The 27,915-nt window shown below is 39.2% G+C and overlaps 1 long non-coding RNA gene across 1 annotated transcript; it reads right to left on the reverse strand.

Annotated features, from left to right (window-relative positions):
- Positions 1-6,424: 6,424 nt before the first annotated feature.
- On the reverse strand, positions 6,425-27,915 carry LOC132253252 (uncharacterized). The gene is made up of 2 exons (XR_009465105.1): positions 12,681-27,915; positions 6,425-12,576 (listed from the first exon to the last, which is right to left on the reverse strand). It is a non-coding gene; the product is annotated as an uncharacterized LOC132253252 (long non-coding RNA).

Raw genomic sequence — 27,915 nt, forward strand, 5'->3', positions numbered from 1 at the left:
TCCTACGTGTAATGAACCTATTTAAACAATATGCAAGCCATATGATGTCCCAAAAAATTTTAAAAACTCCAAAGAAGTGGAGAATTGGGAGGGTACGATCAATGTGAGGATTCGTCACATTCTTCGTACCCTTGTGAATTTTTAACTATTTTTGGATTTGGATTTTTTCGGAAATCATTTCACCACCTTCCAAGTGTAACGAACCTATTTAAACAACATCGAAGCCATATGATGTTTCAAAAAATTTTAAAACTCCAAAGAAGTGGAGAATTGGGAGGGTACGAACAATGTGAGGATTCCTCACATTCTTCGTACCCTTGTGAATTTTTGAGTATTTTTTGATTTGGATTTTTTCAGAAATCATTTGACCACCTTCCAAGTGTAACGAACCTATTTAAACAACATCCAAACCATATGATGTCCCAAAAAAATTTTACAAACTCCAAAAGTGTGGAGAATTGGGAGGGTACGAAGAATGTGAGGATTCCGCACATTCTTCGTACTCTGCTGAATTTTTTAGTATTTTTGGATATCAATTTTTTCGGAAATCATTTCACCACCTCCTAAGTATAATGAAGCTATTTAAACAATATCCAAGCCATATGATGTCCTAAAAAATTTTAAAAACTCCAAAAAAGTAGAGATTTGGGAGGGTACAAAGAATGTAAGGATTCCTCACATTCTTCGTACCCTTGTGATTTTTTTAGTACTTTTGAATTTTGATTTTTCCGGAAATCATTTCACCACCTCCTATGTGTAATGAACATATTCAAACAACATCCAAGCCATATGATGTTTCAAAAAATTTTAGAAACTCCAAAGAAGTGGAGAATTGGGAGGGTACGAAGAATGTGAGGATTCCTCACATTCTTCGTACCCTTGTGAATTTTTGAGTATTTTTGGATTTGGATTTTTTCAGAAATCTTTCGACCACCTTCCAAGTGTAACGAACCTATTTAAACAACATCCAAACCATATGATGTCCCAAAAAAATTTAAAAACTCCAAAGAAGTGGAGAATTGGGAGGGTACGAACAATGTGTGGATTCCTCACATTCTTGGTACCCTTGTGAATTTTTTAGTATTTTTGGATTTGGATTTTTTCAGAAATCATTTCACCACCTTCCAAGTGTAATGAACCTATTTAAACAACATCCAAGCCATATGATGTTTCAAAAAATTTTAAAAACTCCAAAGAAGTTGAGAATTGGGAGGGTATGAATAATGTGAGGATTCCTCACATTCTTCGTACCCTGTTGAACTTTTTAGCATTTTTGGATTTCGATTTTTCCGAAAATCATTTCACCACCTCCTAAGTATAATGGACCTATTTAAACCATATCAGAGCCATATGATGTCCCAAAAAATTTTAAAACTCCAAAGAAGTGGAGATTTGGGAGGGTACGAAGAATGTAAGGATTCCTCACATTCTTCGTACCCTTGTGAATTTTTTAGTACTTTTGGATTTGGATTTTTCCGGAAAACATTTCACCACCTCCTATGTGTAATGAACCTATTTAAACAATATGCAAGCCATATGATGTCCCAAAAAATTTTAAAAACTCCAAAGAAGTGGAGAATTGGGAGAGTACGAACAATGTGAGGATTCCTCACATTCTTCGTACCCTTGTGAATTTTTAACTATTTTTGGATTTGGATTTTTTCGGAAATCATTTCACCACCTTGCAAGTGTAACGAACCTATTTAAACAACATCCAAGCCATATGATGTTTCAAAAAATTTTAAAAACTCCAAAGAAGTGGAGAATTGGGAGGGTACGAACAATGTGAGGATTCCTCACATTCTTCGTACCCTTGTGAATTTTTGAGTATTTTTGGATTTGGTTTTTTTCAGAAATCATTTGACCACCTTCCAAGTGTAACGAACTTATTTAAACAACATCCAAACCATATGATGTCCCAAAAAAATTTTAAAAACTCCAAAGAAATGGAGAATTGGGAGGGTACGAAGAATGTGAGGAATCCTCACACTCTTCGTACTCTGCTGAATTTTTTAGTATTTTTGGATTTCAATTTTTCCGGAAATCGTTTCACCACCTCCTAAGTATAATGAACCTATTTAAACAATATCCAAGCCATATGATGTCCCAAAAAATTTTAAAAACTCCAAAGAAGTGGAGAATTGGGAGGGTACGAACAATGTGTGGATTCCTCACATTCTTGGTACCCTTGTGAATTTTTTAGTATTTTTGGATTTGGATTTTTTCATAAATCATTTCACCACCTTCCAAGTGTAACGAACCTATTTAAACAACATCCAAACCATATGATATCCCAAAAAAATTTTAAAAACTCTAAAGAAGTGGAGAATTGGGAGGGTACGAACAATCTGAGGATTCCTCACATTCTTCGTACTCTGCTGAATTTTTTAGTATTTTTGGATATCAATTTTTCCGGAAATCGTTTCACCACCTCCTAAGTATAATGAACCTATTTAAACAATATCCAAGTCATATGATGTCCCAAAAAATTTTAAAAACTCCAAAGAAGTGGAGAATTGGGAGGGTACGAACAATGTGTGGATTCCTCACATTCTTGGTACCCTTGTGAATTTTTTATTATTTTTGGATTTGGATTTTTTCAGAAATCATTTCACCACCTTCCAAGTGTAACGAACCTATTTAAACAACATCCAAACCATATGATGTCCCAAAAAAATTTTAAAAACTCCAAAGAAGTGGAGAATTGGGAGGGTACGATGAATGTGAGGATTCCTCACATTCTTCGTACTCTGCTGAATTTTTTAGTATTTTTGGATTTCAATTTTTCCGGAAATCGTTTCACCACCTCCTAAGTATAATGAACCTATTTAAACAATATCCAAGCCATATGATGTCCCAAAAATTTTTAAAAACACCAAAGAAGTGGAGAATTGGGAGGGTACGAAGAATGTGAGGAATCCTCACACTCTTCGTACTCTGCTGAATTTTTGAGTATTTTTGGATTTGGATTTTTCCGGAAATCAGTTGACCACCTTCCAAGTGTAACTAACCTATTTAAACAACATCCAAGCCATATGATGTTTCAAAAAACTTTAAAAACTCCAAAGAAGTGGAGAATTGGGAGGGTACGAACAATGTGACGATTCCTCACATTCTTTGTACTCTGCCGAATTTTTTAGTATTTTTGGATTTCAATTTTTTCGAAAATCATTTCACCACCTCCTAAGTATAATGAACCTATTTAAACAATATCCAAGCCATATGATGTCCCAAAAAATTTTAAAAACTCCAAAAAAGTGGAGATTTGGGAGGGTACGAAGAAAGTAAGGATTCCTCACATTCTTCGTACCCTTGTGATTTTTTTAGTACTTTTGAATTTGGATTTTTACGGAAATCATTTCACCACCTCCTACGTGTAATGAACCTATTTAAACAATATGCAAGCCATATGATGTCCCAAAAAATTTTAAAAACTCCAAAGAAGTGGAGAATTGGGAGGGTACGATCAATGTGAGGATTCGTCACATTCTTCGTACCCTTGTGAATTTTTAACTATTTTTGGATTTGGATTTTTTCGGAAATCATTTCACCACCTTCCAAGTGTAACGAACCTATTTAAACAACATCGAAGCCATATGATGTTTCAAAAAATTTTAAAACTCCAAAGAAGTGGAGAATTGGGAGGGTACGAACAATGTGAGGATTCCTCACATTCTTCGTACCCTTGTGAATTTTTGAGTATTTTTTGATTTGGATTTTTTCAGAAATCATTTGACCACCTTCCAAGTGTAACGAACCTATTTAAACAACATCCAAACCATATGATGTCCCAAAAAAATTTTACAAACTCCAAAAGTGTGGAGAATTGGGAGGGTACGAAGAATGTGAGGATTCCGCACATTCTTCGTACTCTGCTGAATTTTTTAGTATTTTTGGATATCAATTTTTTCGGAAATCATTTCACCACCTCCTAAGTATAATGAAGCTATTTAAACAATATCCAAGCCATATGATGTCCTAAAAAATTTTAAAAACTCCAAAAAAGTAGAGATTTGGGAGGGTACAAAGAATGTAAGGATTCCTCACATTCTTCGTACCCTTGTGATTTTTTTAGTACTTTTGAATTTTGATTTTTCCGGAAATCATTTCACCACCTCCTATGTGTAATGAACATATTCAAACAACATCCAAGCCATATGATGTTTCAAAAAATTTTAGAAACTCCAAAGAAGTGGAGAATTGGGAGGGTACGAAGAATGTGAGGATTCCTCACATTCTTCGTACCCTTGTGAATTTTTGAGTATTTTTGGATTTGGATTTTTTCAGAAATCTTTCGACCACCTTCCAAGTGTAACGAACCTATTTAAACAACATCCAAACCATATGATGTCCCAAAAAAATTTAAAAACTCCAAAGAAGTGGAGAATTGGGAGGGTACGAACAATGTGTGGATTCCTCACATTCTTGGTACCCTTGTGAATTTTTTAGTATTTTTGGATTTGGATTTTTTCAGAAATCATTTCACCACCTTCCAAGTGTAATGAACCTATTTAAACAACATCCAAGCCATATGATGTTTCAAAAAATTTTAAAAACTCCAAAGAAGTTGAGAATTGGGAGGGTATGAATAATGTGAGGATTCCTCACATTCTTCGTACCCTGTTGAACTTTTTAGCATTTTTGGATTTCGATTTTTCCGAAAATCATTTCACCACCTCCTAAGTATAATGGACCTATTTAAACCATATCAGAGCCGTATGATGTCCCAAAAAATTTTAAAAACTCCAAAGAAGTGGAGATTTGGGAGGGTACGAAGAATGTAAGGATTCCTCACATTCTTCGTACCCTTGTGAATTTTTTAGTACTTTTGGATTTGGATTTTTCCGGAAAACATTTCACCACCTTGTGGACCCGCATTTTTCACGTGCGCCCCCACTCGATCGGCGAGACTCGCTTTTTATTGTGAAAAATTAATTTTTGAAAAAAAGTTGGAGTCGCCACCTATTTTATTTTTATTTTGAAGGGAAAATAAAACAAGAAAGAAAAACCCTAAAAAGTGACTCCATAGTTTTGGAAAAAGCATGTCTTTGAGAAACCCGAGTCTAAGTCCGGGGATCAGGTTACTTATTGGGAAGGTACCTCTAGGAGGTAGCACCCCTCTAAGCCCTAAAAAGGTCTCTACTGACTAAGTTAAGGGAAGCGTGACAATTAAATGGTTGATCATGGATACCTAAGTAGACTAGGTGATTTCAAATATTGCATGCCTAATAAGAAAACAAACCATGAGAGGGAATCGAAGTGCGTACCTGAACGACTTTTCAAGCGCTATCACAAGACATAAAAGTTAGTGTAGAAATATATCGCACAACATATGTTTTATCCAAGATAATAAAACAAGCATCAAATATGCATCAAGTCAATCAAGCATGTCATCAAGCAAGGGCATGGTACACAAAGATATGGATATTCATGGAATTTCGAAAAGTGGGGAGATAGAGAGCGTACCTAGATAGCAAGCTAATACTCCTCTATGGGAAACAAGGTTAGCCCAATAACAAATTCAAAATAATCTCATGCACCTCAAAGAGGAAGCACAATCAATCAGATATCAAACAAACAATATAGAAGAGAATATCATGGATGTCGGGCCCCCACCAAAGCCCTAATTAATTTTGCATGAATTGATTCTATGAATTCCATTATTTGGAATCATGAAGTTTATTCATGCTTGTCAAAAATCGAGAAAATCATAAAATAGTTCAAGATGATGAAAATGCATGCCAGAAGGGAAAATGGTAGCAAATAGTATGTTAAAATTTGGATTTTATGCCTAGAGACTTCTCGGGAATTTTAAATAAAACTAGAGTTATTTTTTACGGGAAAAGATTTTGAAATCCAGATTTAAAATGTGTAAGATAACAAAAAGAATAAGGAGAAACATTAGGAGGAGTATGGTGTGTGGCAAGGTGACCACTATATGAGTGAGGTCCGAAGGTGCACTTCAGACTAAATGGTTGAAACAGATTGCATAGGGAGGATTCTGTAGACCACTGGTTGTCTAGAAAGAAACTGAATGTGTTCGTTTCTGAGCCCATGTTCACCGGATTTTAGGGTGCCACCTCATTTAAAAAAAAAAGGGCTTCAATTCAATTCTAGTTTCTCAAGATCACAATCTGAATTATCAACAGAAGCTTCTGGTGAAGACATAATGCTCAATTTCAGATTAAATTTCCTGTTCTATAACTCGTTTTCTCTGAATTCCTTTAATGTCTATGCTTTCTGATCATATAAGTTGCCCGTCTGGTTCCTTGTTTGAGACTCTGCCGAACCTGGAATAATGCTTCTAGGTCTAGCTGAGGGGACCTACACCCCTTTTCATGGAACCTGAGGCATGCGTTAGTTCGAAACTCTATTACTTTGCCTCCCATTGCTTTAAGTCTTTTAGCCATCTCAGCCACAAATCTGGAGATTCATTTATCTTTCTTTAATATTCAAGCCAAATGTCAATTCAGTCCGCTTAAACCCCGATTTGAATGATTTTGAACCCTCTTTTTGCGCTCTTGATGTTTTTCATTTCAACTACAATGACAAACCACCCTTCGAAAAAAGAAGAAATCTGGACCGAATCCTAAACTTTTTCATTCACAACTTCTTGAGCCTGACTCTGAGTCGACACGATTGAATCACCTTGGATAAGAGTGCTTCTAAAAATCCTCCAGAATGTAGGCACAAGGCCATCAGAGAATCCGGTGGGGATGGTGGGCACCAAGGTGGCATCTGTATAGGTGAAGCCTGGAGACGTGACTGACTCCTCTGCTGGTGTTGAATCCTTGTATACATTCTTCTTTCTTTCGGCACTTTCCGGGACTCCCTGCTGTTCAAAGCTTTGGTGATATCTGGTAAGGATTGAAGAGTTCCAACAAACTTGGGTAGCTCTTGAGAAGTAAGAACCCTGGTGTAATTAGCTTTCCCCATCCGTGTCTCTGTTGGATCCATGGGCTCAAATTGAAGCAGTTACTGAATGGGTCACCAAGCAAAATATATGTCAGTGTCCTCGCAAACTGTTCGGGCTATTTGAAACCTTTGCTTCTGGCCTCCATTCATATTTATTCCTCTTTTACCTATTTCCGTGAGGTCACCGCAGGGGAAAAACTCAAAATCCTTAGTTATCATCATACTTAAAACTGTCATGTCGGTTCCCAAAGAGGATGCTCTCTTTGACATTTCCTGTTAGTATACATGGGGACTGAGATACATAGGCTTTTGTACCACCGATCTTACTGCAAGTTCTTGTTCTAAGGATTCCAAAGAGGCTGCCAATTCTTCAATTTCATCTCTCCCATCTTTACTATTAGATGCAGACTCCTGTAGTAGGCTCGGATCAAAGAACAATCCTTTCAAAACATTATTCTTCCTCAACAACCCAGTTTGAAGAGACAAATTTTCAGATACCAGCTTTTGAGCAAAGCACTCCAAACACTTGACTTCTTCTATGAACTCAGATGTCTTTTCTCAACTTTCACAAATCTCCTGAAACATTTTATCTACAACTGTATTGCTCTGTTTATCCCGAGTATTACATATTCTGTTGCCCATCATATCTGCATTTTCCACTGCGTCAACGCACTTGACCGTCTTCGAGCTTGACATTTGAAGTATTTCATACTGAATTTTCTCTTGAGAGCTTCACAAAAGCAATATGTGTTTCATCAACGTTCAGATCAGGTATTGGAGTTTTCTGTAAGCTGGCGGAACGGTTGGAGACTTTGGCATCATAAATTGCAGCAAGATTGAAATTCTGAATTACATCTCTAAGTGTCCCAGAGAACTTAGTCACGTCCTCCTCCTATGCCATTTCTTGATAATTCTCGTTCTTTCCAAATGCTTCCGAAGGTTGAAATTAGTACCCTTGTTTGTCTTAAGGAAACAAACCGTTGTACTGACTATTCTTGTACTTAGAACCTCCATGATCAACTAGATTCAGATTCTGAACCAGCACTTTGCAATTCTGAGTTTCACGTTCATCAAGAAAACCCAAGAGTGCTTCAATATCTTCTTTGCCCATTCTGATGGATTATTGTCTAAAGCATCAAAGACACTCTTCCTAATTCTGGCATAGCCTGTTATGCATTGTGCGAGTTTGAAAAATTGGGCATCAAAGTGGAGTTGGCTCTGGACATTGAATTGCTGAAATGGGAGCCTGATATGAGCATGAAGGAGGCCGCTGTCCAGCACATAAACTTTCTGGCATATTCAATGAGCCATCAAATCCAACTGCTGAGTATGAATATTCATCATTTAATCCACCGTCTTCTTCAACTGAAAGAAGCTCTATTGATTCTGGTTTGAATCTAACCTTTGCACTGATTTTATCCATGCGCTCATTGACAGTTTCTTCGGATGATAATGCCTCTCCTCTAATTTACTAACACGATCTTTGTAGTCAATTTTCGAAACATTGTCGCTGTTCACGTTATTGCCAGGGTCAAGAAATGGTAGGAGATTCATAAACTCCAACGTGCTTTCCTTTATCTAACCATCATGAAGAAGAAGCCTTAAATCAGCCACAAGTATCCTATATTCTGCAAAATGTGATGAAATTCTGGGGCGTTGACATTCATCAATTATGACAGCTTCCCATTTTGATTCATATTTCCATTCACCCTATCATCGACATTGAAAATTAAGTGTGCAACCTTTACAGGACCAATGGATGGCTTATTGACAAAAGGATCATAGTCAAGAAGGTAAGCTGCCATTTCTTTAAAACTTGTCTTCCCAACCCTCACTGAACGTTTCAGGTCTGATTGCTCAAAGGTTTTCCTTTTCCCAAAACAGTCTCATTCCATTTAAAACTGTGCTTCTCATTTTCCGAAGGCCATATCCGCGTGCCCAAATGTTTGGAATACATAATTCTGGTCAGAATGTCTCTACTGACAGCTGCAGAATCTGAACCAAGCCATTTCGAAAACCAGGTATCTCTTGGTCCCCGATCAAACCATGTCTCTTTCTATTATACAGAAGTTCGAGCAAGTCTCATAAAGCCTGAATTTCTGCATGTAGCCACTGCCGGTGTCGGGTTTATCCAAGCGTGCTGCTTCATTTCTGATGCCAAATTCCAGATTCCTTCTACGCGTTGACAGACCAATATGTTATCCTTACCAGGAAGCTGATATTCGATAGTATGAGATCGATTTGATGTCTCCACTGAACTCACTGTTCCTCAGCAGTCTTTAGTTTTGTTGCTCCCCATAAGAATCTCAAAAATACTGTCCTAACAATTTCTATGCAATAACTGACAGAAACATTCACCTCCTGTGCAGTTTCCACTGATCCAACCTTAATGTTGCTTGTTGTTACCTTCGACTCAGAATATGGTACAGGTTTTTGTTTTCTTTAACAGCTTCTAGAGATCTTGAGAAAATCGATTCTGATGACTTCTCTAAACAATGGGCATCTTGTTTGAACCCTTCAAGCAATTCACTTGCTCCTTGTCCTTCAGAATTGAATGAGGAAACCAGTTTTTCAGCTGTACAAAACATATTTTCCAGCAATTGACTCCCTTCAGCTCACCCTTTCCAGCAACCAAGCAACTAACCAACGTATCAAGAAGCTCGATAATCACCACTCAAGGGTTACCTGCTGTTTCTCCCATGGGGAAGTAACGATTCAGTTTGCCCGTCATCATTGCATGTTATCTTAGTCTTCACTTTTGTCAAGACGAGCCTTGTGGACAGCATGTTGGATTTGTTTTTCATGCTCTTTGAGAACTGCTGCACATCAGTTGATAATGCTGAACTGTTACCAAGGAGATTTATGAAGAAATCCAATGATCCCTCCAATACAGTAGGCATAATTCGAACATAGATTTTGAGAGCATCAAGCAACTTAGAAAGGAAGCATGTCTCCACATCCCTTAATGCAATACCAGCCATGGAGGATGGTTGCAAACCCCAGGTTTTTGCAATAATCTTTACATTATCCTTCCCACTGTCCATGTCATCTGCAGTAAATGTATCAAGAGCCTTGTCGCCTCCATGAAAAGCAATATCTAGACCAGAACTTATCCCACTGACAATCGTATCTGTGTCTTCATTCAAAACATCCGTTTTCAACTTCTTTCTATCATTTCTTCTATGCACAGTAAAATTTTCGAAACTTCTTTTCCTTTTCAAACCCAACTCTTGAATTGTGGATTGACTACTTAGTGAAGAAGGTAGTGTCAATAGAACTTGAGGAGCAGGGAGCAACATTCGAACCCCATTCTCAATTTCTTGCTTCAAAGGTGCCAGTCTATGCATCATTTGATTGCTGGAACAAGAAGTATGATTAATAGCGCTTATGAAGGAGTCCAAAAACTTCAGTTCCTCCAAGAGAAGCCTTAAAGTTCCATGCTTCACAAAAACATTAGGGTGAAGTAAACCCCTTATTGACAACCAATCGGCTAGATGGATAACAACAAATACATTCCATAATACTCTGCACATCTGAGCTATCAAAGGATGGCAGATCTTGAGACTCGGAATTGATGAAATTGAAGGGCAGGCCAATACCAACTAAGGAAACCAAATCTGCAACCAGAGGAACAGCAGTAAACCAGGTAGGTGACGTACGGTCTTCAAGGTTGCAAGGAAACTCATCTATGTATGCTGAACAAAAGGAGGTCTCCCTTTAACAAAAGATAAAAGTATATCTCTGTGATAGGCAACCTCTGTTACTTTAAGCTCCTTCATGAGACTCAAAAATCGCTTTGGATCACTCCTGAATGGACATGGGTGTCTCTTCAAATCTGGCATCAGTCCGTTACAAAGATTGGTACAAAGTATAACCAGAACCCTGTGTGCCGACTCTGGAGCAGGGCTACCTTCTTCCTTTCCAGAAGTACTGACCAACTGTTCTGGAGTGACACTCCCAAATAGCATACTCTAAAGACCTGGAGGCGCCAATGATTCTGGAATAAGAACTCTGTCCTTCAATGTAAACAGAACATAAACAACTATTTCGTCATCATCATTTCCGGGCCCATGAAGAACGCCTGAATGCATTTCTTTCTGCTGTAGGATCCGCCTCAATAATCCTGGTTTACCCACTTCCAAAAATGACATTGCAAACCCAATAAATGATTTTCTTGTCGAATGCTTCCTTTTCTTTTCAGCTTGCTTCAATTTATACCCCGCAGACTTTGGAAAGATTGGGAATTCGAAATTAAAACTCTTTGCAACCTCAGAAGTCAGACTTGAGCTACGTCTAACTATTGAAGCCATCAGCAGGAGAACAGCCTTCTGGCGCTTCCCTTCTTTACTGTTCAGTTCTCTATAAATATCTTCCAACTTTTCTTCAACAATCAAACGAGCAAAACTTATCAATAATCTTACTAATAACAATCCTCCTGGTGTCATTTGGTCCATAGATTCCATCAGGATGACTCAATACAACAGACATTAATGACAAGATATATGACATTCCAGGTTTCCCCTGCCAACGCTTCCATAATGTTGTATCGAACTTGTTCATAGTTTTTCTGTTACTCCCTTTTCCCTTCCGAGATTCCTCTCCGTGTAGTCCAACTTCACTTGGACAAAATACCTGAAATAAGAAGCCATGTGCGTCATACCAACACGCATTTCAGCACAAGTGCAACCGGTCTAAGGTCAAAGCAGAACTTTGCTTGTGGCAAACTATATTCTATACAGAGAATCCCAGTCCTCAACAAGGGAGTCCAGAACAGGAGAATGAACTTTCACTGACTTGTTAAACCGATGCAGGGACCTGAAAAGAAAGAAGAACTGGAGCTTTATTACGAAATTGCTACTCTTCTTCTTCTAGTGATCACGAAGGTTTATGCGGGTCAGCCGTCACTGCACTCAACGATCTCTCTGTATTTCTCTCTTTTTCTCTAAAACCGCAGAAGTATTTTCTTTTCTCTATCCCTCTCACCCACATTTATCATTGCAATCTAGAAAACCAAATTTCTTCTCATTGGTATTTCTTCAAATAACTCTCGTGCTCCTCAATTTGCCCTCAATGTATATACCCTGAACTGGTGGAATTCCGAGAAGCCATATCTCTGATCTCCATATGAATCCACAAATTTACATGGCTGCCACTAACCTTAACAAGTGCATAAACGACCATCAAGCCACTTGGACATGACTACGTGGAAGAATCTCTTCTGGGTCCCGAATTGTGACGGCAGTTTTTACAACAAGGGCTAGAACAGAACATTAACAGGAAAAGAACGGCAACTATCACGGGCTTTCTTTTATATGAACTCACAATATGGCATGTCTAGCCAGAATTTTGAAAGAGCTGATCCCTTTGTTGAATTCTTGTGATTGCATACCCAAGCTTTGGAGTCACCCCCATATGAAGAATTGATGACTACGTGACGGGTAGGAAGAAAGGCAAAACAGATATGGTAGAGAGTAGAGGAAACGATGGGAAAACAGACATGGGAGATTAAAAGAAAATAAAACCACATCTCATGATTTTTCAATAGGCTCAGGTTAGTGGGAACAGGCATGGAGTTATATGCTTCCGAAGACATTAATGACATCCAAAATCAAAACAAGGCAAACAGGCAAGTAACCAATCTCAACAAAGCAAATTGTGGCCCTTTTCGTCCACACAAAAATCAACAAAACAATCAAATATTCAGGAATCAGACACACGAAAAAATCAAATATAGGTAAGAATTCCAAAAGCAACGAGATGCATACCTGGACAGCTTTGGTTGCAATTGCTCCTTGCTCGTTGCTGCGTGCTTTTCCTCCCTCCTTCTCCAATGCCTCCAATGCGTCTGCTCCAGAAAGAATCTCCTCTCCTTAATAAAAAAAAAAGCTCCCTTTTCTCCTTCCTCTCTCACGTATATATACGCCTTTCCCTAAAACTAAATCTCCCTAAAAAAAAGGCCAAATCTCCTATTTTCTCTCTTCTTTTCTCCTTATCCTTTTTTAAATCTTCCAATTCAAAAGCAATCTTCCCAACTTCAAATTCTCCTCCAAAACCTTCCAAGGAGAGTCCCACTTTCCTTAAACTCCAATGGTAAGTTTCCTTGCAAAAACATGAAATTTTAGAAGTTAAATAATTGCATGAATAGATAAATAAGTAAATAAATTAGAAAATGGTAAAAATAATAAATAAATAAATAAGTTGAGGAAAATAATATAAAGAGGAAAACGAAATAAAATAAAATAAAATTAAACAAATTAACAAAAAAAAATGGGCCCTACAAACCATGCAAACACGCAAGTCAAATAAGTCACGCTAAAAATGTCCAAATGGGTCAAGTGTGCCTAAACGGGCCTATGATGAGACTAAGCGGGCCTAGGATGGTGCCTAATGGGCCAAGTGTATCTAAAGGCTATCCTAAAAAAATAAGAAAAGCCTAAGTCTAAATTAGGGCTGCCAAGGGTCACGATAAGGGATCAAATAATCCCTTAACCAAAGTCTCCAAGGTGACTCAGAAAAAGGTAAGTCGTACGAGTAGTAATGGGCCACCAAGGAACTACCGTGGAGCACTAGAAGTGGATTTAAAGACATGTGCTAAAAGGGCAAAATTGAGGGTCTACAAATATGCCCCTCTTCGGTATAGATCACGAGTGTAGAGAATGCAAGTAGAAGCACGAGCAATGAGCGAAATGAAGTGAACTATACTGAAGAATTAAAGAAGGACCAGAGATTTTGTCCTAGCGCATGAAGAGGTAAGGTCAAAAGATGGGGTCTCAACGATATGGACGGGACAACTCTATGCGGGGGAATGACAAAAGAGAGAACAGTATGTGACGAGTAACACAAAAATGGAAAGAGGTGGAAGGGATGATTCAAAGTCATGGATGACATGAATGACTCTGGATCATGGACAAGGTGAACGACTCTAGATCCAAAATAGGATAAAAGACTCTGGGTCATGAGCTCAGGGCTCTAATAGGAAAGAATGACTCTGGGTCAAGATGGAAAACGACTCTAGGTCGAGAGCCCTAGGCTCTAAATGGGAAAGGAAATGACTCTGGGTCAAAATGGAATATGACTCTGGGTCGAGAGCTTTGGGCTTTAAATAGGAAAGAATGACTCTGGGTCGTAATGGAAAGTGACTCTGGGTCGAGAGCTCCGGGCTCTAAAATAGGAAATAATGACTCTGGGTCGAAATGGAAAGTGACTCTGGGTCGAGAGCTCCGGGCTCTAAATAGATAGCCGATCAGGATACTTTCCGACTCAAGATGTCGGGTCGAGGCCACTCACAAGTGGCTAGAATGATGAAAACGAAACAATCTCAGGGATGTGAATGATGCAAATGACTCCGGGTCGTGAGCTCAGGGCTCGGGGTGCTATGAATGACTCTGGGTCAAGATGGAAAATGACTCTGGGTCGATGAATAGCTCTGGGCTATGAGCTCCGGGCTCTATGACTGATCGGCTAGAAGGAGAATGCGATACGCAAACTCCAGGTCAAACCACTCATGGGCGACCAAGTGATGAAAGCTCAGCTAAGAGCTGGAAAGACTCTGGGTCTATAGGAAATGATAGCTCAGGGCTAGCGGGCTCAGGGCCTAAGGGAAAAAAGATAGCTCAGGGCTATAAGACTCAGGGTTTAGAAGGAATGGATAACTCATGGCTACGAGGCTCAGGGCCTAAAAAAAGGAAAGATAGCTCAAGGCTAGTGGGCTCAGGGCCTAAGGGAAGAAGAATGCTCAAGGCTATAAGACTCGGGGTCTAGAAGGAATGAATAACTCAAAGCTATGAGGCACAGTGCCTAGAAGGGAATAATAGAGAAGACCAACTCGAAAGTGGTCATGAAATAAATTGGCTCAAAGCCACATACTCAAAATGTCAAGGGTCGGACTACTGAAACCAAGAAGGGGAATATGTCCCAGTATCCAGGGTGCTCATACTGCCGAAACAACCAGTAAATCAATCATCCGCTGAAATCAATAGGTCAGAAACTGATGCATCGTGACAAACCTCTGAAAAGTCTAAACTGAAGGAACCCTCTATGTCTGAAAAGCTGCTCTGTCGATGAATCTCAAAAGGTAAATCTCAAAGAATGTATATCACGGCTCATCTAAAAGTAAACCTCAAAGTGTGTAAAATGCTGCTCATCTGGATAATCCAATCTGCAAGGTAACAATGACGAAAACAAATCTGTCTCATGAACATCTGGCTAAAGGATCCGCCCACACTCCTCGGGTGAAACCTGATGCAACCCATCTCTATCTCAACAAATCCATATAAGGAGGCTCTGATACAGTCGATCGTCGAAAGCTCTGGGCTAGTACTCAATCTAAAACCAAGCTGGCCACTGTCTCAATCTCAAGGATACTCAAAGAAAATGGGGGAAATATGCCCCAGTATAAGATCCGATATCAAAGTCATGAGGTAAACAACCGACACTAATCATCCATCCTCGTACCACTGCCTAAACACAATCTCATCGAGGAGAGTGGAATATGCCCCAATATGGGTATCTGATGTCGAAGTCGTGAGGCAATTACCTAACAATGATCATCCATCCTCGTACCACTGCCCAAATACAATCTCATCAAGGAGGGGGTAATATGCCCCAGTGTGGATATCTGATGTACAATAAAGAGTCTGTCAAGATCAACCAAACATCTCTATAACCATGAATAAAGATAGTCATGTCGTCCAATAACAGATAGGAATCTCAGAAAAGGGGGGATATGCCCCAGTGTGAATATCTAATGCACAACCAAAGAGTGAATCCAACATCATCAGTCAACTGTCCTCAGCTCAACAATAATCTGCTAGGAAGTCAGAATAAAGTACCGACCAATACCTCAAGGAAAACTCTCTAAATCTGATCTCAAATGAATAACCAAAATGATGAGGAATATGATAATCTCGAGAGTAGAAGCACGTCTCTGATGAATCCTTGACTATATCCAACATGAATCTGGTAACCTCAAAATGGGGAAATATGTCCCAGTATGCCAGATCTATACACTGCACTGAAAACTGCCTCCAACTCAGTAATAATCCACTAGTCTATCTTAGAAATACTCCGCAAATGGAAACACTAGGGGCTCAACAATGCTCCACTAGAACTGATATAATCTCAACATACCCCACTACGGATCTCTAATCGGTGAAAATGACCAGACTCAAAGAAAGTGCTCCACTAGGGGCTCATCTCAACCAAATGAAAGGGGAATATGCCCTAGTATGGATATCTGATGTACAGTAGAAGCCAGACAACATCAAATATCATCCATAAAATGAAGCAATCATCCACATCCATCACCAAATCACCTCCAAGCATCAAAGAAGCATCTCCCAGAAGAAGAAACATGACAACATCTATATATCAACCAAATCCCAAACGCCAACCTAAGTAGAGGCTGTCAAAGATAACATCTGATCTCATGGTCTCAGGGTGGTCTTAAGACACGGGACGTAACGTAGGCCAGGGTGATAGGGTGAAAGAAATGAAGGGAAACTCGGCTCAAATACCCAATGATCAAACCCATACCCTCGTGTATAAGATGTAATGCATAGATAAATCTCATGAGCCATGGACCTAAAGGTAACCAAAGGAAATGTCGATGGCGAAATGAGAGAAAGATGAGTAGTCAAACCATCAATGAAATATGTGAATGATGTGAAAAAGGTATCAAATCAGTAATGGGTATCGATAAGTAGGGAATGGATAAAAAGTGGAACGAAGATCTGGAAAGAGGTAATGGGATACAAAAGAAAACAATGAGAAAGTGGAATGAGTGATGATCAACCCATGTTAGTACAATAAAGAAAAGTCATATCACCAATGATGGAATGGTGGGTAAGACAATGATCCGGAGACCCTAGTAAAAGGTCACTCATATCTCATACTTAATACATATCAACCATGGTCCAAGAAGCATAGGATACCATAGAACTCTCACATGAACCCTCGAGACTCCAAATGCATGACAAGAATGGCTTAAGGAGTGAAAACTCATATAAAAAATCTCACAAGAACCCACAATGACAAATATACCCAATAAACAAACCTCAGAAGGTGACATAAGTGCCCAATGGAGTAAGATGCCATATACAAACATATCATTGCGCTTTTTCTTTCTTTCCTTTTTTTTTTTTTTCTCTTTTTTTTTTTTTGTTTTTTTTTTCTTTTTTTTTTTTTTTTTCTGTTTTCTGTTTTGTGTTTTTTTTTTTTTTTTTTTTTTTTTTTTTTTTTTTTTTTTGGCGCATGCTCTGATCATCAATAAGTCAAACTCCAATGGGAAAGATACAAGAAATGAATAAACTCTCTCAAATCACTGATGAATACATGAACCCCAACCCATGAGACAACCTCTCAAACTAAGATCTCCGAATCAATGTCAAATGATGGAATGAATAGAGTGATATGACTGCCCTTTTTGCACTAAGACGTGAAGAATCATCAACCCAAGGAAGAGAATAGATAAAATGAAGTAAATAATGATAGAGTCAAGAAAGAGAATGAACATGTGGTGATAATAAAATAGAACAAATAGGGTGATAAGAGGATGGTAACAAAATGAGAAGATAGACCTATAAGTCTAAAGCTCATGAGACTTTCCTAGCAAAGCATGCATATACATCAAAGGGTCCCAACCTAGGTGTAAAAAATGGTAATCAAGGCTATAAGAAAGAAATAAGGCTATAACATACCACGTGAGGCTCAATGGGCTAGCAATGGTTCAATATATCAATAAAGGTGATAAGGTGTAAGGCTAACCGAAATAATGGCCACCCATCCTGCGACCATGGTCTCAAATGTAATACTTCTTCAACTAATCCACATTGGTGGGGTTTGAGAACTGGTCTCTATCCAGATATGTCAATCATATTTCCTCTCTAGGGTCAACTCTCTAATGACAAGTGTTGTACTCCAAGTAAGTCCATAGGGTCTCCTGGAATAGATGAATCTCCATGACCATAACCGGGCTAATATCGTCCTCAAACATATCATCAACATAAGCGGGATGCCCCAACATAAATAAACTGAATCTCTTATGAACTCTCAATAATGAAGATCTCAAGCATATCAAGAGAGTGAACTATCTCTGGCTAATATGTGTCAAGCATCCAACTATCATCCAATACGTCCATCTCATGCTCGTCATGAAGAAAGTCATGTCAATCAAATCTCCCATCTGATAAAAACTAACATCCTCTATAAGATCTCTCATCTGATAAACTTTGACTCATAATCCACTAAACTCATCATATGTACGAAGTCACCCTCAACAATGTCACTGGCTAACTGGGTGGTAGGGGTGGGTGGTAATGAATCATATGACATCTCATCCTGAACTGGATGATATCTATCTCACTGTCCATCTCTGGCTCAAACCTGCTAATGTCTCTTGAATAGAGTCATGGTGACTGTAAGTCGATCAACTGTATCATGCTAAGGATCCATACTTGACTGCTTTGAAACCTTGACCAATCTATCTCCAACTCTAATATAAAGAGTCGAATCCAAACTGAAGCGAATAACATTCCTATAAGGTACAAAGACACGGAAAGAGAAATGACATGAAGGAAGCTCAGAAGAGGTGGAAACACACTAATCACAATGTAGAAAGGTGGCCCAACTGAGACTCAAACATGTATCAATCTCTGAGCACACCAAAAAGAGACCATGAAGAGGATAACTGAACCCAATTGTGACCAAGGCAGCTTTGAAAGTCCACAGATGCACCCACGTGTAGGAATGAAATCTTAATTGGATCTAGGCTAACCTACAAGGTTAAGGTGGCTCTATAAGGTAAAATGGGTGGGTTAAAGGATCCCTAGCAGAAGCGATCGTACCCTCCGGCGGTACGCAACCCTCTGCACGCCTCCAAGGAGACGGGGTGCTTCCATGCAAGGTAGTCATCACCTCCACACATGCACTTCCTCGCGTTCCCAGGGGGTTTCTTAATGGTGAAGGCTCTCCCATCTCTCAACACTCAGGGATAATCTAGAGTGCACAATGAAGGATGTGGGTGCATCCGAAAAACCTAAGATCTAAAGTGAGATAGTGAACAAAGACAAGCAATCGTACAATCATGCAAGAGAAAAGGGTTGTCATGCAACAAACAGTCATGTGAAGCGGATATGTATCATACAAACAAGGTCCTATCTAGCTTATGTGAGAGTGAATCATGCTAGAGTGAGCAAAACAATCAAGTGATCATCCAAGGCAATCAATCATGTTAAGATAGCAAACCAAACAAGCAAGCAAATCAAATCACCTTGCCTAAAAAGAGAGGTATCCACTAATCGACCAATTAAACGCCACATTTTCCTTAACTAGTGTTCAAGCTTGATCCTCAAAATCCCCAGCGGAGTCGCCAATTTGTGGACCCGCATTTTTCACGTGCGCCCCCACTCGATCGGCGAGACTCGCTTTTTATTGTGAAAAATTAATTTTTGAAAAAAAGTTGGAGTCGCCACCTATTTTATTTTTATTTTGAAGGGAAAATAAAACAAGAAAGAAAAACCCTAAAAAGTGACTCCATAGTTTTGGAAAAAGCATGTCTTTGAGAAACCCGAGTCTAAGTCCGGGGATCAGGTTACTTATTGGGAAGGTACCTCTAGGAGGTAGCACCCCTCTAAGCCCTAAAAAGGTCTCTACTGACTAAGTTAAGGGAAGCGTGACAATTAAATGGTTGATCATGGATACCTAAGTAGACTAGGTGATTTCAAATATTGCATGCCTAATAAGAAAACAAACCATGAGAGGGAATCGAAGTGCGTACCTGAACGACTTTTCAAGCGCTATCACAAGACATAAAAGTTAGTGTAGAAATATATCGCACAACATATGTTTTATCCAAGATAATAAAACAAGCATCAAATATGCATCAAGTCAATCAAGCATGTCATCAAGCAAGGGCATGGTACACAAAGATATGGATATTCATGGAATTTCGAAAAGTGGGGAGATAGAGAGCGTACCTAGATAGCAAGCTAATACTCCTCTATGGGAAACAAGGTTAGCCCAATAACAAATTCAAAATAATCTCATGCACCTCAAAGAGGAAGCACAATCAATCAGATATCAAACAAACAATATAGAAGAGAATATCATGGATGTCGGGCCCCCACCAAAGCCCTAATTAATTTTGCATGAATTGATTCTATGAATTCCATTATTTGGAATCATGAAGTTTATTCATGCTTGTCAAAAATCGAGAAAATCATAAAATAGTTCAAGATGATGAAAATGCATGCCAGAAGGGAAAATGGTAGCAAATAGTATGTTAAAATTTGGATTTTATGCCTAGAGACTTCTCGGGAATTTTAAATAAAACTAGAGTTATTTTTTACGGGAAAAGATTTTGAAATCCAGATTTAAAATGTGTAAGATAACAAAAAGAATAAGGAGAAACATTAGGAGGAGTATGGTGTGTGGCAAGGTGACCACTATATGAGTGAGGTCCGAAGGTGCACTTCAGACTAAATGGTTGAAACAGATTGCATAGGGAGGATTCTGTAGACCACTGGTTGTCTAGAAAGAAACTGAATGTGTTCGTTTCTGAGCCCATGTTCACCGGATTTTAGGGTGCCACCTCATTTAAAAAAAAAAGGGCTTCAATTCAATTCTAGTTTCTCAAGATCACAATCTGAATTATCAACAGAAGCTTCTGGTGAAGACATAATGCTCAATTTCAGATTAAATTTCCTGTTCTATAACTCGTTTTCTCTGAATTCCTTTAATGTCTATGCTTTCTGATCATATAAGTTGCCCGTCTGGTTCCTTGTTTGAGACTCTGCCGAACCTGGAATAATGCTTCTAGGTCTAGCTGAGGGGACCTACACCCCTTTTCATGGAACCTGAGGCATGCGTTAGTTCGAAACTCTATTACTTTGCCTCCCATTGCTTTAAGTCTTTTAGCCATCTCAGCCACAAATCTGGAGATTCATTTATCTTTCTTTAATATTCAAGCCAAATGTCAATTCAGTCCGCTTAAACCCCGATTTGAATGATTTTGAACCCTCTTTTTGCGCTCTTGATGTTTTTCATTTCAACTACAATGACAAACCACCCTTCGAAAAAAGAAGAAATCTGGACCGAATCCTAAACTTTTTCATTCACAACTTCTTGAGCCTGACTCTGAGTCGACACGATTGAATCACCTTGGATAAGAGTGCTTCTAAAAATCCTCCAGAATGTAGGCACAAGGCCATCAGAGAATCCGGTGGGGATGGTGGGCACCAAGGTGGCATCTGTATAGGTGAAGCCTGGAGACGTGACTGACTCCTCTGCTGGTGTTGAATCCTTGTATACATTCTTCTTTCTTTCGGCACTTTCCGGGACTCCCTGCTGTTCAAAGCTTTGGTGATATCTGGTAAGGATTGAAGAGTTCCAACAAACTTGGGTAGCTCTTGAGAAGTAAGAACCCTGGTGTAATTAGCTTTCCCCATCCGTGTCTCTGTTGGATCCATGGGCTCAAATTGAAGCAGTTACTGAATGGGTCACCAAGCAAAATATATGTCAGTGTCCTCGCAAACTGTTCGGGCTATTTGAAACCTTTGCTTCTGGCCTCCATTCATATTTATTCCTCTTTTACCTATTTCCGTGAGGTCACCGCAGGGGAAAAACTCAAAATCCTTAGTTATCATCATACTTAAAACTGTCATGTCGGTTCCCAAAGAGGATGCTCTCTTTGACATTTCCTGTTAGTATACATGGGGACTGAGATACATAGGCTTTTGTACCACCGATCTTACTGCAAGTTCTTGTTCTAAGGATTCCAAAGAGGCTGCCAATTCTTCAATTTCATCTCTCCCATCTTTACTATTAGATGCAGACTCCTGTAGTAGGCTCGGATCAAAGAACAATCCTTTCAAAACATTATTCTTCCTCAACAACCCAGTTTGAAGAGACAAATTTTCAGATACCAGCTTTTGAGCAAAGCACTCCAAACACTTGACTTCTTCTATGAACTCAGATGTCTTTTCTCAACTTTCACAAATCTCCTGAAACATTTTATCTACAACTGTATTGCTCTGTTTATCCCGAGTATTACATATTCTGTTGCCCATCATATCTGCATTTTCCACTGCGTCAACGCACTTGACCGTCTTCGAGCTTGACATTTGAAGTATTTCATACTGAATTTTCTCTTGAGAGCTTCACAAAAGCAATATGTGTTTCATCAACGTTCAGATCAGGTATTGGAGTTTTCTGTAAGCTGGCGGAACGGTTGGAGACTTTGGCATCATAAATTGCAGCAAGATTGAAATTCTGAATTACATCTCTAAGTGTCCCAGAGAACTTAGTCACGTCCTCCTCCTATGCCATTTCTTGATAATTCTCGTTCTTTCCAAATGCTTCCGAAGGTTGAAATTAGTACCCTTGTTTGTCTTAAGGAAACAAACCGTTGTACTGACTATTCTTGTACTTAGAACCTCCATGATCAACTAGATTCAGATTCTGAACCAGCACTTTGCAATTCTGAGTTTCACGTTCATCAAGAAAACCCAAGAGTGCTTCAATATCTTCTTTGCCCATTCTGATGGATTATTGTCTAAAGCATCAAAGACACTCTTCCTAATTCTGGCATAGCCTGTTATGCATTGTGCGAGTTTGAAAAATTGGGCATCAAAGTGGAGTTGGCTCTGGACATTGAATTGCTGAAATGGGAGCCTGATATGAGCATGAAGGAGGCCGCTGTCCAGCACATAAACTTTCTGGCATATTCAATGAGCCATCAAATCCAACTGCTGAGTATGAATATTCATCATTTAATCCACCGTCTTCTTCAACTGAAAGAAGCTCTATTGATTCTGGTTTGAATCTAACCTTTGCACTGATTTTATCCATGCGCTCATTGACAGTTTCTTCGGATGATAATGCCTCTCCTCTAATTTACTAACACGATCTTTGTAGTCAATTTTCGAAACATTGTCGCTGTTCACGTTATTGCCAGGGTCAAGAAATGGTAGGAGATTCATAAACTCCAACGTGCTTTCCTTTATCTAACCATCATGAAGAAGAAGCCTTAAATCAGCCACAAGTATCCTATATTCTGCAAAATGTGATGAAATTCTGGGGCGTTGACATTCATCAATTATGACAGCTTCCCATTTTGATTCATATTTCCATTCACCCTATCATCGACATTGAAAATTAAGTGTGCAACCTTTACAGGACCAATGGATGGCTTATTGACAAAAGGATCATAGTCAAGAAGGTAAGCTGCCATTTCTTTAAAACTTGTCTTCCCAACCCTCACTGAACGTTTCAGGTCTGATTGCTCAAAGGTTTTCCTTTTCCCAAAACAGTCTCATTCCATTTAAAACTGTGCTTCTCATTTTCCGAAGGCCATATCCGCGTGCCCAAATGTTTGGAATACATAATTCTGGTCAGAATGTCTCTACTGACAGCTGCAGAATCTGAACCAAGCCATTTCGAAAACCAGGTATCTCTTGGTCCCCGATCAAACCATGTCTCTTTCTATTATACAGAAGTTCGAGCAAGTCTCATAAAGCCTGAATTTCTGCATGTAGCCACTGCCGGTGTCGGGTTTATCCAAGCGTGCTGCTTCATTTCTGATGCCAAATTCCAGATTCCTTCTACGCGTTGACAGACCAATATGTTATCCTTACCAGGAAGCTGATATTCGATAGTATGAGATCGATTTGATGTCTCCACTGAACTCACTGTTCCTCAGCAGTCTTTAGTTTTGTTGCTCCCCATAAGAATCTCAAAAATACTGTCCTAACAATTTCTATGCAATAACTGACAGAAACATTCACCTCCTGTGCAGTTTCCACTGATCCAACCTTAATGTTGCTTGTTGTTACCTTCGACTCAGAATATGGTACAGGTTTTTGTTTTCTTTAACAGCTTCTAGAGATCTTGAGAAAATCGATTCTGATGACTTCTCTAAACAATGGGCATCTTGTTTGAACCCTTCAAGCAATTCACTTGCTCCTTGTCCTTCAGAATTGAATGAGGAAACCAGTTTTTCAGCTGTACAAAACATATTTTCCAGCAATTGACTCCCTTCAGCTCACCCTTTCCAGCAACCAAGCAACTAACCAACGTATCAAGAAGCTCGATAATCACCACTCAAGGGTTACCTGCTGTTTCTCCCATGGGGAAGTAACGATTCAGTTTGCCCGTCATCATTGCATGTTATCTTAGTCTTCACTTTTGTCAAGACGAGCCTTGTGGACAGCATGTTGGATTTGTTTTTCATGCTCTTTGAGAACTGCTGCACATCAGTTGATAATGCTGAACTGTTACCAAGGAGATTTATGAAGAAATCCAATGATCCCTCCAATACAGTAGGCATAATTCGAACATAGATTTTGAGAGCATCAAGCAACTTAGAAAGGAAGCATGTCTCCACATCCCTTAATGCAATACCAGCCATGGAGGATGGTTGCAAACCCCAGGTTTTTGCAATAATCTTTACATTATCCTTCCCACTGTCCATGTCATCTGCAGTAAATGTATCAAGAGCCTTGTCGCCTCCATGAAAAGCAATATCTAGACCAGAACTTATCCCACTGACAATCGTATCTGTGTCTTCATTCAAAACATCCGTTTTCAACTTCTTTCTATCATTTCTTCTATGCACAGTAAAATTTTCGAAACTTCTTTTCCTTTTCAAACCCAACTCTTGAATTGTGGATTGACTACTTAGTGAAGAAGGTAGTGTCAATAGAACTTGAGGATCAGGGAGCAACATTCGAACCCCATTCTCAATTTCTTGCTTCAAAGGTGCCAGTCTATGCATCATTTGATTGCTGGAACAAGAAGTATGATTAATAGCGCTTATGAAGGAGTCCAAAAACTTCAGTTCCTCCAAGAGAAGCCTTAAAGTTCCATGCTTCACAAAAACATTAGGGTGAAGTAAACCCCTTATTGACAACCAATCGGCTAGATGGATAACAACAAATACATTCCATAATACTCTGCACATCTGAGCTATCAAAGGATGGCAGATCTTGAGACTCGGAATTGATGAAATTGAAGGGCAGGCCAATACCAACTAAGGAAACCAAATCTGCAACCAGAGGAACAGCAGTAAACCAGGTAGGTGACGTACGGTCTTCAAGGTTGCAAGGAAACTCATCTATGTATGCTGAACAAAAGGAGGTCTCCCTTTAACAAAAGATAAAAGTATATCTCTGTGATAGGCAACCTCTGTTACTTTAAGCTCCTTCATGAGACTCAAAAATCGCTTTGGATCACTCCTGAATGGACATGGGTGTCTCTTCAAATCTGGCATCAGTCCGTTACAAAGATTGGTACAAAGTATAACCAGAACCCTGTGTGCCGACTCTGGAGCAGGGCTACCTTCTTCCTTTCCAGAAGTACTGACCAACTGTTCTGGAGTGACACTCCCAAATAGCATACTCTAAAGACCTGGAGGCGCCAATGATTCTGGAATAAGAACTCTGTCCTTCAATGTAAACAGAACATAAACAACTATTTCGTCATCATCATTTCCGGGCCCATGAAGAACGCCTGAATGCATTTCTTTCTGCTGTAGGATCCGCCTCAATAATCCTGGTTTACCCACTTCCAAAAATGACATTGCAAACCCAATAAATGATTTTCTTGTCGAATGCTTCCTTTTCTTTTCAGCTTGCTTCAATTTATACCCCGCAGACTTTGGAAAGATTGGGAATTCGAAATTAAAACTCTTTGCAACCTCAGAAGTCAGACTTGAGCTACGTCTAACTATTGAAGCCATCAGCAGGAGAACAGCCTTCTGGCGCTTCCCTTCTTTACTGTTCAGTTCTCTATAAATATCTTCCAACTTTTCTTCAACAATCAAACGAGCAAAACTTATCAATAATCTTACTAATAACAATCCTCCTGGTGTCATTTGGTCCATAGATTCCATCAGGATGACTCAATACAACAGACATTAATGACAAGATATATGACATTCCAGGTTTCCCCTGCCAACGCTTCCATAATGTTGTATCGAACTTGTTCATAGTTTTTCTGTTACTCCCTTTTCCCTTCCGAGATTCCTCTCCGTGTAGTCCAACTTCACTTGGACAAAATACCTGAAATAAGAAGCCATGTGCGTCATACCAACACGCATTTCAGCACAAGTGCAACCGGTCTAAGGTCAAAGCAGAACTTTGCTTGTGGCAAACTATATTCTATACAGAGAATCCCAGTCCTCAACAAGGGAGTCCAGAACAGGAGAATGAACTTTCACTGACTTGTTAAACCGATGCAGGGACCTGAAAAGAAAGAAGAACTGGAGCTTTATTACGAAATTGCTACTCTTCTTCTTCTAGTGATCACGAAGGTTTATGCGGGTCAGCCGTCACTGCACTCAACGATCTCTCTGTATTTCTCTCTTTTTCTCTAAAACCGCAGAAGTATTTTCTTTTCTCTATCCCTCTCACCCACATTTATCATTGCAATCTAGAAAACCAAATTTCTTCTCATTGGTATTTCTTCAAATAACTCTCGTGCTCCTCAATTTGCCCTCAATGTATATACCCTGAACTGGTGGAATTCCGAGAAGCCATATCTCTGATCTCCATATGAATCCACAAATTTACATGGCTGCCACTAACCTTAACAAGTGCATAAACGACCATCAAGCCACTTGGACATGACTACGTGGAAGAATCTCTTCTGGGTCCCGAATTGTGACGGCAGTTTTTACAACAAGGGCTAGAACAGAACATTAACAGGAAAAGAACGGCAACTATCACGGGCTTTCTTTTATATGAACTCACAATATGGCATGTCTAGCCAGAATTTTGAAAGAGCTGATCCCTTTGTTGAATTCTTGTGATTGCATACCCAAGCTTTGGAGTCACCCCCATATGAAGAATTGATGACTACGTGACGGGTAGGAAGAAAGGCAAAACAGATATGGTAGAGAGTAGAGGAAACGATGGGAAAACAGACATGGGAGATTAAAAGAAAATAAAACCACATCTCATGATTTTTCAATAGGCTCAGGTTAGTGGGAACAGGCATGGAGTTATATGCTTCCGAAGACATTAATGACATCCAAAATCAAAACAAGGCAAACAGGCAAGTAACCAATCTCAACAAAGCAAATTGTGGCCCTTTTCGTCCACACAAAAATCAACAAAACAATCAAATATTCAGGAATCAGACACACGAAAAAATCAAATATAGGTAAGAATTCCAAAAGCAACGAGATGCATACCTGGACAGCTTTGGTTGCAATTGCTCCTTGCTCGTTGCTGCGTGCTTTTCCTCCCTCCTTCTCCAATGCCTCCAATGCGTCTGCTCCAGAAAGAATCTCCTCTCCTTAATAAAAAAAAAAGCTCCCTTTTCTCCTTCCTCTCTCACGTATATATACGCCTTTCCCTAAAACTAAATCTCCCTAAAAAAAAGGCCAAATCTCCTATTTTCTCTCTTCTTTTCTCCTTATCCTTTTTTAAATCTTCCAATTCAAAAGCAATCTTCCCAACTTCAAATTCTCCTCCAAAACCTTCCAAGGAGAGTCCCACTTTCCTTAAACTCCAATGGTAAGTTTCCTTGCAAAAACATGAAATTTTAGAAGTTAAATAATTGCATGAATAGATAAATAAGTAAATAAATTAGAAAATGGTAAAAATAATAAATAAATAAATAAGTTGAGGAAAATAATATAAAGAGGAAAACGAAATAAAATAAAATAAAATTAAACAAATTAACAAAAAAAAATGGGCCCTACAAACCATGCAAACACGCAAGTCAAATAAGTCACGCTAAAAATGTCCAAATGGGTCAAGTGTGCCTAAACGGGCCTATGATGAGACTAAGCGGGCCTAGGATGGTGCCTAATGGGCCAAGTGTATCTAAAGGCTATCCTAAAAAAATAAGAAAAGCCTAAGTCTAAATTAGGGCTGCCAAGGGTCACGATAAGGGATCAAATAATCCCTTAACCAAAGTCTCCAAGGTGACTCAGAAAAAGGTAAGTCGTACGAGTAGTAATGGGCCACCAAGGAACTACCGTGGAGCACTAGAAGTGGA

This window comes from Vitis vinifera, chromosome 2 (genome assembly GCF_030704535.1).
Source record: "Vitis vinifera cultivar Pinot Noir 40024 chromosome 2, ASM3070453v1".
NCBI lineage: Eukaryota > Viridiplantae > Streptophyta > Magnoliopsida > Vitales > Vitaceae > Vitis > Vitis vinifera.